This window comes from Dromiciops gliroides, chromosome 3 (assembly GCF_019393635.1).
Source record: "Dromiciops gliroides isolate mDroGli1 chromosome 3, mDroGli1.pri, whole genome shotgun sequence".
In the NCBI taxonomy this organism is placed as follows: Eukaryota; Metazoa; Chordata; class Mammalia; order Microbiotheria; family Microbiotheriidae; genus Dromiciops; species Dromiciops gliroides.
This window is the reverse complement of record NC_057863.1, coordinates 488,296,302-488,307,997: the sequence shown is the minus strand read 5'-3', so window position 1 is coordinate 488,307,997 and position 11,696 is coordinate 488,296,302.

Sequence of the window (11,696 nt, the reverse complement as noted above, 5' to 3'; positions counted from 1 at the left end):
TGAAGCACCACATAATAATGCGTTATTTTAAAATAATGCATTGTGGTCTCAACAAATTTGGCAGAGGAAAGAAATATTTGTGAGAAAATATACATATTTATCTTTCCTAATTATTGAGATCTGTTTTGGAATATTTAATTTTAATTGCCCATAGGGCATCTAATTGGAGATATCCAGACGACAGCTGGAGTTGTGGGACTGGGTCTCAGGGGAAAGATGAGGGAGAGATATGTAGAGTTTGAAATCTTCTGCATAGAGATTATAGTTGAACATATGGGGGTTTTGAGATGGCTAAGAGATAAGAGGGAAAGAAAGGGACCCAAGAAAAAGTCCTGAGCTTTGCTCCCAATACAAAGGGGCAAAATACAGAAGATGATCCTGTAAAGAAGACTTAGAAAGAATAGTCCAAGAGGTTGGAAGAGTCCTGCAACAAAGTAATATCACAAATCCCTAGGGAAGAGAAAGTATTCAGAAGGAGTGGATGACTAATAATGTCATGATACAGAGAGGTCAATAAGGATGAAGACTAATGAAAGAAGTTAGCAATAAAAAGATCACTTGTTATTTTGGAGTAAGAACTTTCAGTCCAACCTTGTGGAGGAAAGCCAGATTACAAAGGGGTGAGAAGAGAGTGAGAGATGAGAAAGTAGAGGCAATGGATGTGGAAAGCTTTTTCTTGGAGTTTGACTATATAAAAGAGGAAAATTTAGTATGATAACCTGAGAAGATGATTGAATTAAGTGAAAAATGTAAAAGGCAGCAGAGAAGAAGCCAGTGGTTAAGAAGAGATTGAAAATTAGGGAAAGAAAGAGACTGATTGAAGAGGTTAAGATCCCAGAAAATGGAGGATAGAAAAGGATCAAGAGCAGAAGTAGAAGGTTTGATGTTGGCAAGGAAAAAAGCCATCTATTCTTCCAGGAATGGAACAAAGAAAGAGAGAATGGGGATAGCATGAAGGAATATGTGGTGTAGAACTGGGAAAAGAGGAAGCTCCTAACAGTTGGCCTCAATATTTTTAGTAAATTATGAGGCCTTCTTTGTGGTGGAGATGAGAGTAAGGGTGAGGAATGATACAGGTAATTTTCTTTGAGATGAGGTTTAGAATAGCTTCCTTCGAAAGTATACTAGAATGAAAATCAGGAAAGGATTGAGAGGCATAAATGAGAGCCCAGTTGAGATCCCATCTACACAATTGTATGACTTCTTTCACTGACTTAGAGTGGCATGCTAGTAGGAACAAAGAAGTCTGATAGTGGGAATAGTTCAGGGTTAGGATTTAGAAAAGAATGAGTGGAGAAAGGACAAGGGGACAAAGGATTCAGGGTGAAGTTTCCTTTCCTCCTGTCTTTTGAAAACCTCACCCTTAAATTATATGTTAAATAGTTTTTAGAAGTTGGCCTGGAAACTTAACCATCATGAAAAATAATCCTTATGTGAAAAAGTGTATCATAAACTCAAAACAGCAAACTTTTGAACACAGCATGTCTATAGGTTGTAAAGTTTTTCAAAGCCAAGACAAGTAAATTTAATTTTGAGAAGTTGGAAGAAATTTCAACATGACTATTAAATAATTAGATGCTGGAGTGTCATAAAACCAAACTGGAATCAGTGGTTTGTGTAGAATTTTTAGAGTTAGGAAGATGACTCCATCTTGTCCATCTTCTATACAGCTGACAAAGTAATTTTCCTAAAGCACAAGATTGACCATATATTGACATTGCTTAATTGATTTTACTGGTTCCATATAATATGATAAAATAGAAACTTCACTCTTTGGTACTTAAAGCTCTTCCCAACCTAGCCCCTTTCTCCTTTTCTAATCTTCCTATACATTACTCCTTCTCACTCACTCCACAGTCCAGGCATACTGGCCAACTTGCTGTTCTTCATACACAATACTCTACCTCTTTGCTGTGAATTTTCACTGGCTGGGCTCTGTGTCCGTAATGCTCTTCCACTCGGCCTTCCCTTCTTGGAATCTTTGGTTTCCTTCAAGATTCAGCTCAAATACCACCTTCCACAGGAGGGAATTTTTGGTCCTTCCCCTCCCTGCCCCATAGCTGCTGCAGTGTTCTTCTCTAAGGTCACTTTGTTTTTTGTTTATGCCTATTTATATATATGGTCTCTCCCAAGTTAGAATGTAAGCTTCTCAAAGGCAGGACTGTTTGTTTTATTTTTTTTGTTTGTTTGTTTTTGTGTTCCTTGTGCTGGACACTTAGTAGGTACTTAATAAGTGTTTGTTGATTGACTGATTCATCTCGACCAGAAGCTCTACTTTATCAACCTGAGAAGACCATCTACATCATTTTTTTTTTGTGAGGCAATTAGGGTTAAGTGACTTGCCCAGGGTCACACAGCTAGTAAGTGTTAAGTGTCTGAGGCCGGATTTGAACTCAGGCACTCCTGAATCCAGGGCCTGTGCTTTATCCACTGTGCCACCTAGCTGCCCCAATCTACATCATTCTTGACAAGTTGTCATCTGTTGTTGTTGTTGTTTTTGTTGTTTGTCCTTCATTCCTGAAGGGGACCATGACATCAGGGTGATGTCATGAATAGCACTGAATGGGATTTAAGTGAGGGAGGGCTGTGCAAAGTCACTAACCTCACTCCTCCAGAGTCATCTAGCTCTAGCTCCAAGATATACATCAGGATGACAGGAGATGGCCCTGGATTTTTTTTAAAGGCAATTGGGGTTAAGTGATTTACCCAGAGTCATATAGCTAGTAAGTATCTAAGGTAAGATTTAAACTCAGGCCCTCTCAACTTCAGGACCAGTGCTCTATCCACTGCACCACCTTCCTGCCCCAAGTAGTTATCTAGTCTTTGTTTGAAGATTTCCGGGGTGGGGTTTAGAGGGGTGGGACTTTCCACTTTATGATAGTTATAATTGTTAGGAAATATCAAGCCTAAATGAATTTCTTCACAACTTTCATTCCTACTTCTACCCTCATAGGGCCAAACAAGGCCGATTCCTAATTCCTCTTGGCAGCTTTCAAAAACTGAAAACATCCTGTCTCCCCTAAGTCGTATCTTCTCCAGTCAAAACCTCCTTCAATAGACGTTCATTTGTTTTGAACTCAAGGTCCTTCACCACCCTGATTACCCTTCTCTGGACACTCATTTTATATATTAACAATTCTCTCATGGCATCATCTGCAAATTTCATAATTATGCCTTGATAATAACTGACATTTATGTGGACTTTGAGGTTTTCAGTGTGCTAAATATCTATTATCTCATTTGAACCTCACTACAACCTTGCAATGGTTGTAGATATTGTAGGTATCATTATCCCAATTTTAGAGGTGTAGAAGAAGAGGTTTAGAGAAAGGAGATGGTCACCTAGCATCAATGCCACGGTGTAATTCACACCCAGATCTTCTTGACTCCAAGTCTAAGATTCTTTTCCATTATATGGACAAAGATTTTCCCTCCCTAAGTTCTATCTGGATACATGATATTAAAGAACCATTTTGACTGAAACAATTAAGAATAATAGCTCATATTTTATATAGTATTTTAAAATAAAATTTTACAAAACACTCTCCTTATAACAGTGCTACGAAGTAGATACTGTAAGTATAACAATTATAATTATTAAGTATTATTATACATTATATGATAATATAACTATTATTATTATTATTTTGCAGGTGGGGAAAAATGAAGGTCCAAGAAGCTACCTATGATGACAGAGCTACAGATCTGGGTTTGAAAACCAGGTCTCCCCTCCCTCACATTAAGTCTATCACTTTCTCTTATGCCATTCTGCATCTTCCCATCATAGAGATGCAGCCTTCTTATACTGGCCACAGTAAAATTAAATTCTTTTTGTTTCATTGTAAAGGCAGCTAAGTGGCAAATTGGGTATAACCTTTGAATTAGAATCAGGAAGTTATGAGTTAAAATCATACCTTAGACAATTAGCTATTTGATCCTGAGCAAGTCACTTAACCTCTCTTGTACCTCAGTTTCCTCATATGTAAAATCAAGATAAAAATAGCACCAACCTCACAGGGCTGAGTATCAAATGAGCTAATATTTATAAAGATTTTGCAAACCTTAAAATGCTATATGTTGTTCAGTTTTGTCTGACTCTTCTGACCCTGTGAACCATAATGACCATGGGGTTTTCTTGGCAAAGATATTGGAGTGGTTTGCCATTTCCTTTTCCAGTGGATTAAGGCAAACAGAGGTTAAGTGACTTGCTCAGGGATACACAGCTAATAAGTATATGAGGCTGGATTTGAATTTGGGTCTTCCTGACTCCAGGCCTAGCACTCTATCCACTGGGCAAGCTAGGTGCCTCCAAGGTAAACAGAGATTAAGTGACTTGCCCAATGTCACACAGCTAGTCAGTATCTAAAGTTGGATTTGAACACAGGACTTCTTCTTCTTCTTCTTTTTCTTTTTTTGGTAAGGCAATTGGGGTTAAGTGACTTGCCCAGGGTCACACAGCTAGTAAGTGTTAAGTGTCTGAGGCCGGATTTGAACTCAGGTACTCCTGACTCCAGAGCCCTTGCTCTATCCATTGCGCCACCTAGCTGGCCCTTGAACACATGACTTCTTAACTCCAGGCCCAGCATTATATCTTCTGAGCCATCTGGCTGTCCTAAAATGCTATATAAATGTTAGCTATTATTAATTTTCATCATCATCATCATTATGAAATTGGGGAGGAGTAGAGTCATGATTTTTCAAACTATTTGCAAGGCTTGTTCATTGTACCATTTCAATGAACAAGAAATGACCCATGGATATCTTATGCTGATTTATTTCCTTCTTATATATACATATAGTCAACTTCTTTAAATAGAATTGGGATTAAAGTATCAATTCTAGAGTGCTTAGAGTTGTTAATAAAATAATTTGTGATGACTGGTTTAATTATTTTTTGATTTTATCAAAGTTATTTAATATTGTTCTATTCATAGACTTTCTTTCCATTGTAACATGGTGTTATTTTAGGAAAGTTGCTGTTCATTTTTCTCCTCAATCACTGTAGTAAACTGAATTTATGCAGAGCAATAAAACATGTCAAGTTTAACAAAGTTAATCTGATCTATGTTACTCCAACCCTTCATAAGATTTATTAGAATCTTTGTCTCTAAGTCTAATGTGAAATGCACAGTTTAGAATAATTGTTATGTAGGCAGCTGGGAGATACAATTTGAATAGGAAAGAAATTCATTACGTCACAACATTATTAGAGAAACAGATATAGAATTACTAGTGTTTAAATCTATTTTCAGTATTTTGAAATTATATGTTACATGAAAATGTTAAACTAGAGGAAGCTTTATATGTTATTGAATCTCTAGTTTCTTTGAGCAGCTGCCAATGGTTAATGATCATAATTATTATTATTATTGTAATAATAATGATGAATAGAAAGGCTATTTTAAAATATGATGCTTTTAAAAATAATATTGAAGATGACAAAGTGTGCATCATGATTTCTCCAATAAAGGCCAAGACCATAAAATTACATTATAATTATTGTTTCCAATGAAGCATACTAGCATTTCAACTGTCTTCACTTTCCCCCCCCTACACAGTATCATCTGGTGTTAAGATGAGAAGGCTTAAACACGCACATATATGTATAAGTATGCATATATTTATACATATGTGTATATGCACATATATATGTATGTCTGTATTTGCTAAATACTTTAAACAATTTTAGAGAGATTGAAAACCAGGTCTCCCCTCCCTCACATTAAGTACCAATAAGTACAAGGTGCTTAAACCAGAGAATAGAGCTGTAAATCCTATAGATAAATTAATATGATTGCCTTGTGAATCATTATAAATTATTCTTATGTTTGGATTTTGTTTAATGACTCTCAAGAATTTTTGTATTATAAAGGTTCATCCAGAGCTGGGACAAGGGATAGTCAAAGGTAGGTAGCCAACAATAGTAAAACACCCTTTGGGGCTCAATCAGGAACATTTTTAATGACTTTTTCAAATGCACATTTTTTTTTTTGTGGGGCAATGGGGGTTAAGTGACTTCCCCAGGGTCATACAGCTAGTAAGTGTCAAGTGTCTGAGGCTGAATTTGAACTCAAGTACTCCTGAATCCAGGGCTGGTGCTTTATCCACTTCGCCACCTAGCCACCCCAAATGCACATATTTTTAATACAAGAAAATTTCACCTTCTAAGTACAAAGTGATATGGTATGCCAAGTTGTATGTGTCATGGTGAAGGATCAAAGACTTTAAGTAGCTGTAATACACAAGGGCCACAATTCTAAGCACAAGAAGATGCATTTTTCATCCTTTGGGAAAGAGATGTGTTGATTTTGATTTAGTCTGAACTCTTTTTTCCTGCTAATTGTTTTTCTCTTACTCTTGACAAATATTTTAAAGGGACGATTCATTAAAACATTTGATTAATCCTTTTGAAACACATAATTATTTTTATTAATTCTAATTGATCATTTCTTCTTAATCCATATATCATCCACTGACAAAGTCCAAGAACAGAGAATGATAAAGAAATGACTTGTTTTCAGTGGTTCTGGAATCAAATGCAACATGGTACTTCATAAGCAGGCTCCATTTCCTCTTGCTAATTTTCTTATATTTGGAAAAAATTGTACTTACCAACCCACTGTTTCTAGCTATTTTAGGTGCCCTCATAGAACAAAACTAAGAGAGAGTATCAGGACACATGGAAATTAAGGTTTGGGCTCTTAGAAATTCTATGTATAGTGATAGAATTATGTAATAGAAGATAAATGATCTGATTTTAAATTATCATTCCACTTAAATTTTTTTGGAGCTGAAAGAGAACTTAGAATTCAATCAATTATTTTATAGATGAAAAAACTGAGGTCTGGTGTGGTGAAGTGACTAATCCCATAGTTATTTAGTATGGCAGAGCTAGGACTAGAACTCATTTTTCCTGACTTCTGGTTCAGAGTTTTTTTACTATATGATCATTTCTACCTAATTTGTTTATGTGTATTGGTTTCCCTCTTCTTCTTCCACCCTGCTCTCCACTCAATCCTCTCCAATTTCATTATAGTCAAAGAATTTAATTTAATCCTAGCAAATAACTTACCATTCTATAGGATCTAATAATGATTTAAAATCTTGTTTTGATAAGTTTTAAATAGCGGACATTTAAAAAAAAATTAACCAAAACCCCCCACAACGGTATGACTTGCCCCTTTATAAATACCCTTATTTTTGTATCAAATGCCTTTTATTTTATTTGTACCATTAAATGTAGTTTTTTTCAGTTACTATAATTAGAGAGACATAGAAGGTTATTCTCACTATGGTCAGGGGTTATTACAATGAGGTGCTATTACAATGACTTCTGAATAACATGGAAGTCTGGCTTTGTTCAGTTCTTTATTGAGAGTGATATTTTTAACCTCATTTGTCCCATTCTCCCCTGTGCCCAATTCTTGCAGTGAACTCACCTAGTATCAAAATACATGTTTGTGAGCCTGATTTTCTTTGACTGATAGGATTTTAGCCCCCAGGATGTATGTATGTTAAGATTCAACTGACCTGGAGATGAGGCATTGGCCACCTCTTAATCTAATTATTTTCTATTGCATCAAGTAAATTTCCTGGGTCCCTGCCCTACATTCCTCATTCCTTATTAACACATAAGAAAATACCCTAAATTGCATGATCCAGACTACTCCTCTACTTTGTCCCATGAATGATGGGGCAATCTTCTATTAGTGCCATCTCAATTCTTTGTCTAAAACTCTACAGATGTTTAAGCCCCAAGTGGTTTAGGGCCTAGGGTTGGAGTAGCCAGCTTGTTGTAAGTGTGTCAGTTTACAACCACATTCAAATTTTTTGTATCCAGAAAATAAAATTTTCTTTATCCTGACGTCTCCTCAAGCTATCGTTTTACATTGCTCCTGCTCCATACTATCAAAATTCTAGAAAAAAGTAGATTGTTCTTCCTGTCACCATTTTAATATTACCCATTTGATCTTTAGCCTCTTTCAATCTGTTTCCCAACCTTGTTACTCTAGTCTCTGGCATTGTGAATGACAACTTTTGCTGGGAAAATCAAGTCTTTTTTTAGTCCTCACCCTCATTTGCTTTTTCTGAAGCAGATGACACCACAGAGTACTCCTTCCTTGATACTCTTGCTTCTTTTGGCCCTCATGACACAGAAACTTCTTCATGAGGTTCTTCTACTCTCTTGAATATGCCTCTGACTTCCCATGATGGTGCCTCCTTCTCTTCCTGTCCCTTAAATAGAATTCCTAAGGTTCTGATCTTGTCTTTCTACTCTCTTCCTTGTCAGTAATCAGCTCTCTACATATGACTATATGTCTCCCACATGTGACTCCCACATCTTTATTTCTAGCCCTAATATCTCCTTAGAACATCAATCATACATTTTTATTGCCTACATAACCTCAATCCGGAATCTCTTTTACCATCAACTCAATATGAGACAGTATGATGCAGTGGAAAGCTCACTGGCTTTATAGTTCAAGGACCTGGGCTCAAGCCTTACTGTAGATACTTAGGTGACCTTATGCAAATGATTCAACTTCTTTTGACTTTAATTTCCTCACCCATAAAATGAGAGGGTTTGTACTAGATAACTATTAGGTTCCTTTCCAGCTCTCTGTCTATGATTCTACGTCCTAAGCTGAAGTCATCATTTAATTCCCCAAACTTGCTCACCCATAGTTTCTATCTCTATTGATGGCAGCACTCTCCTTCTACTCAGGATCAAAACATTAGTCCCCTTTGGCTTTCTGCCCTCCTTTTCCTTTCAAATCTAATTAATTGCCAACTCCTGTTGATTCTATCTCTGCAGTATCTTTTACATCAATCCTTTCCTTTCCACTTGTAACAGTTCTAGTTCAGGCCCTCAACATTTCTCAGCTGCATGATTTTTTTTGGGGGGGGGGTGAGGCAATTGAGGTTAAGTGACTTGCCCAGGGTCACACAACTATTAAGTGTTAAATGTCTGAGGCCGGATTTGAACTCAGGTACTTCTGACTCCAGGGCTGGTGCTCTATCCACTGTGCCACCTAACTGCCCCACCTGCACTATTATAATAGCCTTTTAACTACTCTTCTTGCTTCTAGTCTCTTCCTTCCCCAGTGCATTGCTACTTTTGAAATCAACCACTTTAATCATATAACTCTTTTCCCCCAAGTCCTTTGATAACTCTCCATAATCTTCTGAAAAAAGCAAAAAGTCCTTGTCTTGGACTTTAAGGCCCTCTGTATTATAACCTCTTTTAAGGCCTTATCTCACAGGACTTCCTTTCATGTACTCCACATTCCAACTAAACTGGATTACTTCTTTACTTCTCAATTCTTGTTTTGCTCTCTCCTGTTTCCTTGTCTTTGCTCATCCAGCCTTCCATCTCAGGATGGATCCTTCGCTCCTCTACCTGTTAAAATTCTTCCCTTTCTACAAGGCCTAACTCAGGTGTTGCCTCTTTCATGAAGCTTTTCCTATTTCCCCTTGTTGAAACTGTATTCTTTAAACTTCAAATGGGTTTATGAAGAGTATGAAATGACAGCAGCAACAATTTCCTGATGCTTTGCAATGTCTCCCACATATAGTAGCTGTTTAACAAATATTTGATGAATTGAAATAACATGTTTCTTGAGTTTCTGTATAGAAGCTGACCGGCAGAAACAAAATGAGTTGGAGACATTGAACTGATCACTTGATTCATTGATTCAACTGAGTCCCTTTTTTTTTTTTTTCCTTTTTTTAGTGAGGCAGTTGGGGTTAAGTGACTTGCCCAAGGTCACACAGCTGGTAAGTGTTAAGTGTCTGAGGCCGGATTTGAACTCAGGCACTCCTGACTCCAGGGCCGGTGCTCTATCCACTGCGCCACCTAGCTGCCCCCAACTGAGTCCCTTTTTGACTTATTCACTGTCATGCAACTGCAACTCAAATAGTTTTGGTATATCTGGAAGTAATTACACATGTATACTGGCTACTACCCTTCCTCAGGTGTCTTTAGGAGAAAGATAGAATTCCTGGCAAGACTTAGGGACAGTGGGCCTAGAGCAAGGTATTAGATAACCTCTAGAGGTTCCTTTCTAGTCTGGGCTTCCATGATGCTTGGCCACTGTGGTCTGGTAGCTTTCAATGTAAGTACTTATTAATGAAATAATAAGTCACAAAAAACAGATGTCATAAGTCGCTTTTAAGAACTCTCTTAAGCTTTGTATTGGGGCTAATTGTGTAGGATACTTTGATTTTGTTTCTACTGAAACTTCTGTGTTTATATGTGATGGAATTGGTTTCTCTTTTCAGGGGGGGAGTGTTGGTTTTATTTCCTAATACTTTATTTGCTTTAGGTAATTGTTCCTACTCATTTTTCCTTGTAATGTACCTCATTGAGGTATTATGGGAACCACCAGCTATGTTTCCTGCCCCTATGTAAATATAAATAGTAAATATCTTGGGGGCAGCTGGGTGGTGCAGTGGATAAAGCACCAGCCTTGGATTCAGGAGGACCTGAGTTCAAATCTGGACTCAGATACTTACTAGTTGTGTGACCCTGGGCATGTCACTTAACCCTCATTGCCCTGCAAAAAAACCCAACAATAGCAAAATAATAAATGTTTTTTCTGAATGATATTTCATTATTTACTTTTGTATTCATTTGAACTTCAGTGACAGGTCAATGCAAATGAAGAAATTTGGCTTTCAGACTTATAGTGTAAGAGTTTTGTTTTTTAAAAATTATTCCCTAAAATTATAAATCAAGCATATTTTGTTCAACATCTTTCTTTTATTGGAAAGGAGCATATTAATTGTATTTGTGTAGTAAAAATTCCATCCAAAGAGATGCTATGGCCCTCTGTATCTATGACGTACATATTTAATTAATCATTCATATAGATTTTTTACTATTCTGTTTAAAGTTTTAACTATTTTCATTAGTGAAAAAATGAAGATAGAATGTTTTTTCCACTATTATTTAGGAAACAATGGTATAGGAACTGAATCTTTTTTTTTATTGGTACAGAATATTATCAATTGAGGAAACTTCCTTTATCAATGCAAATCAGTGCCATCTCTTAACTAAGACTCTTAGAGAACTGCCTAGAGAAGAGAGGTCAAGTGTTTTTCCCAGAGTCAGTCAGTAAGTGCCACAGATGGGTCTTGAACCCACAGCTTTTTATCCACTATCCTATGCTTCCAGTAATGCTATAACGGAAAACATTGGCTTCCAGTTATTGACACTACAATTTCCCTAAAATTATGATCTTCTAAATCTCTTTTACTTCTAAGAAAGGTGGATGGAATTCAGTGAGTATGTATTCTCACCACCTACCTACTCCTTAATTCCTTACAGTCTGGCACCCTGTTTCCATTACCCTATTAAAACTACTTTCTTTAAGATCATCATTGGCCTCTTAATTATCAAAACCAATGACCTTTACTCAATTTTCATTCTCATTAACCTTTCTGAAGCATTTCATTCTGATGGCCACCTCGTATTTCTTGACATTTTCTTTCCCTTTGGCTTTTGTAGCATTATACTTTCCTGGTTCACTCTGTAACTATTTGATTACTTTTTAAGGAGCTCTTTCACTGATCCATCTTCATTTTCTTGCCACCTTAGAACAGATGTTGATGCATGCAAATATATGAATGCAAAAGCATTTACTAAATTAGATGTGGTAGGCTAGGTGATTGTGCTAGGTGATGGGAACATTCTG